The sequence below is a fragment of the Zingiber officinale genome, chromosome 7B (assembly GCF_018446385.1).
Source record: "Zingiber officinale cultivar Zhangliang chromosome 7B, Zo_v1.1, whole genome shotgun sequence".
NCBI classification, from domain to species: domain Eukaryota; kingdom Viridiplantae; phylum Streptophyta; class Magnoliopsida; order Zingiberales; family Zingiberaceae; genus Zingiber; species Zingiber officinale.
Window position 1 is genome coordinate 37,134,860 of NC_055999.1, and position 8,684 is coordinate 37,143,543.

The 8,684-nt window shown below is 33.9% G+C and overlaps 1 long non-coding RNA gene across 1 annotated transcript; it reads left to right on the forward strand.

The window, feature by feature from the left end:
• The first annotated feature begins 6,841 nt into the window (after positions 1–6,841).
• Positions 6,842–8,216, forward strand: LOC122003688. Its single transcript, XR_006118033.1, has 2 exons — positions 6,842–7,348; positions 7,884–8,216. It is a non-coding gene; the product is annotated as an uncharacterized LOC122003688 (long non-coding RNA).
• The last annotated feature ends 468 nt before the right edge of the window (positions 8,217–8,684 follow it).

Below are 8,684 nucleotides of genomic sequence, written 5' to 3' on the forward strand. Positions count from 1 at the left end.
TAGAAGTTTGATATTAAAAGTTTTTATTTATTTATTTTGAGAACTTGTTTATCTATTTATAAATTTGGTAAGAGTTTTGTTAATGAATATATTTCACTAACTTTGGTTGAGGATATTGTTAGTAAATATTATTTACGATCCATTTATAATTTTTATTTATTATAGTAAAAAATGATTACGTTCATTTCAGATGCCCTTTATAGTACGTCTCTAGGTTATATGAAGAAAAGTAAATCACGAAGTCAGTTTATAGCCGATTGCTAAGTGGTTAGTGGGGTAAGAGGAGTTTTTTTTCTAGAGAACATACACATGTTAGGAATTGATCTCTGTTCTATTATAGTAAATCTATCACATTCTAGTCAATTGGGCACCTTTACAGGGACCATGACATTATCAAACTTATTATATGTGTTAAAACTTATTCATTTGATTTAATAAGTTGTTCAAAATTATTTATTAAGTTAATCTTATGTATATTATATATATATATATATATATATATATATATATATATATATATATATATATATATATATATATATATATATATATATATATTAAATAAACGTAAATAAATTTTTACCAAATCAAATATCAAACTTACTCAGAAACATTTAATTTACTCATAGCCCTAAAGAATAGGGGAAAAAAAATAAAAGAATTGAGAACTCTAAATGTTTCATAGGCCAATATGCATCCTTTTATAATATGTATTAATGCTCTATGTGGGGATTAAAATAAATCATATAAACAAATAGTAGCATAAGTATCATGATCAATATATTGAAACTTTATTTGGACTTTATAGAGTATTTAGCGTTGCTACTTAAAAAAAAACTGAGGAAGATGTCCCTTATCGTTTGTGAGCAAAGTGACCGTCTAATTTAATATGCTTAGTGAGATTATGAAATGGTAGATTATTTATAATTTTGATATCAATTTCATTATCAAAAAAGTAAGGACGACGTGAGTTAATAGTGCAAATGGTAGTCACCTTAATCACATGAGAAAAAAATTCATCATAGTATGGACCATATTTTTGTTTGTAGCTTTGTGCTTATAGTGGGCTTTATATCAATCCAAGGATACATCCTGTTAAAAGCCCAAGAGGGATCAATATGAACTAAAATTCTAAAAAAACAAATGCCCAAGAGAGGGTTCAATATGAATTAAAATTCTAAGATTGCTAGATGAAGAATCTCTTAGTATTTAAGTATTTGAAGAACCCTTATTTTGAGATGGGATGTGAGATTTTTTTATTTCTTAGATGCTTTAAGTCATCCTTCCCCAATTATCTTTAAGCCCATCTATTTATTATATCTCTAATCTATCAAATATAATTCATTTAAATTGCAGTGCCAACTCAACTACAATTACTCAAATATTTCGAATCATGAGTTCTACGAGTTTCATATGCACTTTGTAAACCTAAAAATTTTAATAAATGCAAGAAAATAATTTAACTGAATCATACCTTCTCAAATCAATAGTTTTCATTCAATTAATTTTTATTCTTTAAAAATCACAACATGGTAATTTTAAGTAATTAAGCATAAAAGTGCAACACAAAACAAAGAACAAGTTGCGAGGTCAAAAGGGGAATATTTTGCAATCCAAATTATCATAGAATGAAAAACCAAACAATAGCACCTATCAACTCAGATTGGTAGTAGCCCAAACAATTTGCTCATTTAATACAGAAGGATTTAAATATCTTTCATATTATTTTTTAAGTAATGTTTAATTTATTTTTTTTTGTATTTAAGGTATTTTTAATTTTTAGGGCATTTTTTATTAATATTTTCCGTCTTTCGAATTTTTAGATTTTGAGTCCATTAGAGATTTTATAATTGTGACATGGTTAAAAAAAAATTCTTTTTGTTAGGATTTCTTTCCTTTCTTGATATATTAAAATTTTGGGTCTATATATAACTCTTATTAGTAGATGTTTAACATGGAGTTTTTTTATTTAATAATATTTTCACACTCGGTGGTGCGATTTATTTTTCTATTTCTTAATATTCTTCTTTTAATCAACAAATTGTAGAAGATTGTTTTCGGTATTCATGTGTGAATCAATGATTCAATAGTCTGATGAGAAATCAGGATTTTTTTGGGGAGTCATTATTTTTTTAGATAAAAAAATTAATGTATCATATTATATAACATGTCTTTTATATCATAATGATAATATTTCAACAAAATATAAAGACAAATAATTTTTTTAAAAAAATAAAAATAGATTAAAAGAGTATAAAGAGAGTAATCATACAAGACACCATAAATACAATCAATCAAGTTCATTGATACTATGTTTTACTTTATAAGACTTCTCATCAAACTCATTTATTATGGATTCGATATCCGATCTATTTAGAAGATATTTGGACTTTTAGAATTTGGGTTAAATTTGAAGTCTTGGGTATGGAGAAGAGGACATACTGGGCTAGTTAGAAAATTTATAATGAACTTTGGGTATTTGGACTAGGTAGTATACCCCTATAAGGAGGGGGCTAGCCGAGCTAAAGCCGAAGCTAGCCCCCTCCTATGTGTCGCCTTTGGTTCTAACTAAGGAAGTCTTATAATGTGATCTTAGCATCCAAGACGAGATACTTGAAGATCTATAAAGACAAGTCATGGAGTTATCCCAGCGTCTAGTGGTGCAAGATCTTGAAGATCGTGAGATATATGGTTGAGGTCGTGATAGATAGGTTTTGACTGAGAAAGCCTCTCATCAGCAGGGATCTCCTGGTCCGCAAATTGCGGATCAGGAGATGGTCCACTGATCTGGACCTTTGATTTGAATGGACCCCATCTTAAATAAGTGAGGTTTATTCAAATCAAAGGTCCACATGTAGTGGACCATCCCCTGGTCCGCAATTTGCGGACCAGGAGATCTGCTCCCAGCCTCTCATTGTGATCGTAGTGCCCGAGATATTAAAGGTCGTAAGTTCTTTTATTTCAATTTGGATAAAAATATTTTTGAGAAAGATAAGAACGACAAGATTAAAATATTCAGTGATCCTATTTATGATGATGCTGAAAAAGAATTTTTTTTGGATTAATAATATTTTCGATAATGTTGTTTATTTTTTTATTTTTTAGTATTTCTCTTTAAATTAATAAGTAGTAGAAGATTATTTTTGTATGATCTTGTGTAAATCAACAGGATCAATGTAACCCAACGGGATCAACAGGCTATCTCGTCTGACGACAGTTGGTACACACAAAGATTTATTGGCGTTTGGTACGCGCGTTTTCCATTTTCATTTTCTAGAAAACGCGCGTTTTCTGGAAAATGATGTTTGGTTTGCGTTTTCCGCGCGCGTTTTCTAAAAAATTGGCTATCGTTTTCTAGAAAAATAGAGAATGACAAAAAGTCATTTTCTATTTTCTAAAAAATGCACATTTTTCAGAAAATGAAAATGAAAACGGTGCAAACCAAACGCACCCTTAGTTTCTTTGTTTCTTTGAAATCTTGTCAAGGTTGGACATGTGTGGCAGCCTTTGAAAAGTTTCTCTATTGACTGGCGAAGGTTTGAAGCATTCGCCGGTGGCAGAGGATGTTGCATTGTTCCTAGTGTCTGTTACTTCAAATGACGTCGTTGCCTTCAAGCGGGCAGTGCGGGAAGGACGACCACTCGATGCCTTCGCTCGTTGGTTCGATGACAGCTTCTCTTGAGGCCATCAATCTCCTGATCAGTGCCTCTGCTGACACTGTAATGCCCTTGATGCAAGCGGCAACGACCCTAGTGACATCATCGCTTGGTAATTTTTAAACAACATCATTAAATCGCTCGAAGTTGTCCTAAAGGCCCCATGTTGCCCTAGGGTCGCATCGTAAAATAAGGAAGAGGCATCTAAACAAGGAGAGAAGAAGGAATATCTGTCCCTGCATCAAGTTCGAGATTTACAACACCAACGAGCTCCAGGTGTATACTTTCATGATCAAGCCTTTTGATCCTAAGACATATGTTGAAGAAGATGTTTTTGTAATTGATAAATCTTGTGTAAAGAAATTGATTTGATCAGAGTACAATATTATGCATTGGAGAATGGTGAAGAATTGCGATGGCACAGTCTTATGAAACTAATGCAAGGTTTGTGAGGTGGAAAGATGGAAGTCTACTGTTCTTGATTGGAAATGAAGTTCTAGACATATAAGTGAATGTTGAACATGATGATCAAAGCCATCTTTTGTTAGTATTGACCCTTAGAGCCGATTATGAGATGATTGATAAGGAATTTTTGTATCATATTTGATTAATAAAAGATAAAGTTTATTGTTATTATATTTACAACAGATTTTTATTAGATGAAAAAGTATAATAATATCCTAGGATGATAGGTTCTAGTCTATAATATATTAATTGATTAAATTGATAGTGGGAGACTGTAGATATATATAGAACACTGTTCTTAACTATTCCTAATCAAACATTAATATACAAGGACAATATTAATGCGCTAAGACTAGCATATAGGCCAACTGGTAACTTAATCTCACAAGTCATGAATATAAAATATCAAGTTGACACATGAGTATATATTAGAGAATATGTACTAAATTGATCTGCCATAAAAATATTTCATGGATCGTTATATGAGTGTCATAAATATTCTCATAATGACTATTGGTATGAATAGTCTTTAGACCCGAAGTCGCTATGGTTCCCTACATAAGGAGTTATGTACTTTGGTATCGATAAACGTCACTTGTAGCAAGGTGAGCTATAAAATCAATCACTGGGTATATAATAAGTTATATGGAGAGATGTAAGTGATATAAATGAGATATATCCTTTCTATATGATGAAAGTAATATCTGTGGGCTTCTTGATCAAGTAGGACTATTAAAATGCATGATCATGCTCAAATCAGTTAATATGAGATATTGATCTCATTTAATTAAGTGAGTTTACTTAGAGATCAAGAAACACAAAGATTGATAAGAGGATGACACGGTCTATGCCTCATTGATCAATCTAGATATTAAGGATAGAAAGACCAAATTATACAAGATAAAAGACATAGAAAGGTTAGGTCGGATCTCGACATTCTGATCACTTGGGTAGCAATGGTACATTACTAGATGTCACTCATTGCTTATGTATCTAAAATAGTTTTAGATATATTGCCAACGTTACGAGAGACTATTAGGTCACACACAAAGAACATGTTGATTTGGAGATGAGTATATTTTAATTTGACTAAAATATGATGGACTCTAAGACCATAAGGTTAAGTCTAATACGAATTAGAATAATTGAGTTAGACTTAAATTGGATTAATTGTAATCTGAATTATTCAAACTCATTGGATTAATGGGTCAGACTCATTGGGTTATTAGAATAATGGTTAATCCAATATACTAAAATCTAACCCATTAAAAAGATAATGTAGATTAATTGGTATAATTATTAGAAGAAGACTAAAATGTAAACTCTTGGTATTTCTTGAAGAATACATAAGGCTTTTTGAGTAAGAATTTTTATGAGAGACTCTTGATCTTCTTCTTCATTTTCTTCTTCTCTTGGCCAAATCATCTAAGTGGCTAGTACCCGAATGTGGTTCTTCTCCAAAGGCTAAATTTGAGAGACGAATGAAGAACATGTTCATGTGGATACTGAAGATGCACGACCACTCTGATCACATTGAGATCAAACGAATCAAAGTTATTATTGGGATTGTACCATTCACCTAAGGTAAATATTCTATCATGATAGAGTGGAATAATGAGTATACTATATTCGCATGGATCTATGAAAGAACCTATTTTTCGCTATGTTTATATATTATTATTATTATTTTTTCGCATAAGATCCCAACACCTTTTCTTCGGCATGGAAAGGGAATTTTGTAATATCAAAGAAGGCTCTTATAGAAATGAGGGTTATGCCATCTCTGTCATCTAAGTTCCAGTATTTATTGACTGCTCTTGTTGTCTCACGTCATAAAAAGATTTATTAGGTGAAGAATTGTATTACGAATATTGATCGAGAGAGCGAGAAATAGGAAAAGAAAAGGTAGTTGGCCAAACTATCAGAGCCAATGTACTTTTTTATAGGAAAAGAGAAAAGGTTAACCGCAATGTACTTTTTCATAGGAAAAGAGAAAAGGTTAACCGCAATGTATGTACAACCATCCAATGCCCTTCTTCAGGCGATGAACTTTTTTTGTACATATGGATTGCATTTATTGGAGTAGAACTGTATCAATTAGTGATAAAATATTTCTGTCTCTAATCTTATCCGTAGCTAGAGATAAATTACAACGGATTAAAAATGGAATGCAGACCATCTTAGTTATTCGTGGTTGACGATCTAGCGACGGATATTAATCATCCATCTTTAATAGCGACTGATATTAAATATCCATCGTTGATACTCGAACGGAATAGAATTTAAGTTTAATAGTCCGTTGCTATTAATGATGGAAATTAATATTCCGTCGCTAATCGCAAATACTCGGAGTGTATCAGTGGTTAGTATTTAGTGACAGAAAATCAAAATATTCTTCGAATTTAGTGACGGAAAGTCAAAATATCCGTCGCAATTAGTGATGGAAAGTCAAAATATCTATGACAGAAAATTGAAATTTTTGTCGTTAATAGAGAAGAAAAATCAAAATTTTTGTTGCTAATATCCTCTACAAACCAGTCACCTCCTTTTTTTTTTTTAGTCTAATCTACTACAATTATCACAAATGATAATTTTCATAATAAACTCATAATACATTACAACAAAACTCATAACACATCACAAATAATATTACAACATATCAAACTCACAACACATCACAACAAATATATTGATTACAATACAGGTCCGGATCTCCTAGATCCCTTATTCCTGATTTCCTCTTGGACCATATATGTGATATAAAATCTCTCTCACGTGCAAATCGTGTGCACACACCAACGCACAAAAGTCCTAGCCTGCATCACCTCCCTCTAGCATTATCTACCTATGGCCAACATCGTCTTCCTCCCGCGACCTCCTGAGGCCTCCCTTCAATGGCGTCTCCCTCCCGTGGCCTCCCTCCAGCATCACCTCCCTCCCGCGGCCTCCAATGTCCACCCCGACCTCCCTCCCGCGACCTCTAGCGGCCCTCTCCCGTGACCTCCTTTCCGCGGCCTCTAGCGACCTCAGCGACCTTCCTCCCTAGCACTATGTGGAAGAAAGCGAGGACTTTTTTTGCATTTAGGTGATCGTGATTGAAAAATTTCTCATTTATTATTACAATTTCGATTCCCTTTTAGGATTGAGAGGAGGACTAGCGCTGAAGGAGCCCTGAGTTGATCAAAGCATCAGCGACCAGCTCGCTCTCAAGAAAGCTGAAGAAGCTGGTGAGTTCTAGACCTTTCCTTCTCTCGGTGGTTTTCAATGATCGCAGTTCATCGTGCTCTTTGCCCCCTTCTTTGATTCGTCAGAGAAACAGTTCTATTGTTAGCGATCTTTGATGACAAGTAATTGACACTCGTCTAAAATTAATTGTCAGTTCTCACAAAAGTATAACTTGTGCAGATCTGACCTTTCCCCAAACATTTAATATCGTCTTTCTATGAATCCACATGCTAGGCGTGAAGATGGATGCAGACAAGCAATTGTACATTTTTTTTTCTTCCCATGTAACCAATGAAAAATAATTGTGCTACTTTGTAAAATTGATAATGATTCTAGATTTGCTGTATTGATATTGTTACATTATAAGCTAAGTAGATCTAATATGTTATTGCCGAAATAATTGGTTGGGTTATCACAAAAGAAGATAGTATAGCCTTGCATATATAAAAAAAGATTGCATCAATAAGTGTGTGTATGCTATTTTCTTTAAACCTTGTATTAATTACAAATTTATCTTCCTTTTTGAATCAACATTAGCTTCAAGAAGTACCAAGCGGCAAAATGGCCAAGGCAAATGGATTAGGGAGTAGCGGAAACCCTGCCAAAAGAGTCGACAGAGGAGGAATTTTTGGCCGACAGAGGAGGAATTCTGCTTGTCTCTGTGCAATGGACTCATACTGTGCAACGTCCTCAACCTAGTAAATCCAAGCACTATGCCGAAGGTTTTCCTCTACCTTTGTCTTTATCAAACTCGCTACGAGGATGTAGTTGAATACAATGATATTCTGAATAATGGGAATAATAATCATGTAACTATGTAGTTGAGTGATGAAATATATTTATTGAATAGGAAATTTAGAGTTGCTATCATTGTAGTTGTATGTATTTGGATTGTGATGATGGGGATGTGGTTAATGTACCTTTTTTTGTGATGTAACTTGACATTGTGGAAGCTGAGAAGACGAACCTACCGGAATGACGTGTCTGGAAGGTTGACCGCATCCCCATGACCCGGATGATGATCTGTCTCCTGTGTTGACCAAGTCGTCCGATATCTTCTGGTCAACAACATCTGCAACCAGTGATCGGGTTGCCCCGATCCCTGGTACCTCAGTGCTCGAGGTAGGTCCCGTGAACATATAAGCATCCACATAATAATAGGACAAAAAATAAGTACAAAATGAATACAAAGACGTACCCTGGTCCCGGGGGGGGGGCCTTGGATAGGTGGATGAGCTGATCGGGATACTGACCGAGTCGTCGTGGCTCTGAATAGTAGATAAACGTCCGCTCGGTGAGTAGCTGGCTCCAGTGGCTCGGAGCCGGACGCGATATGGA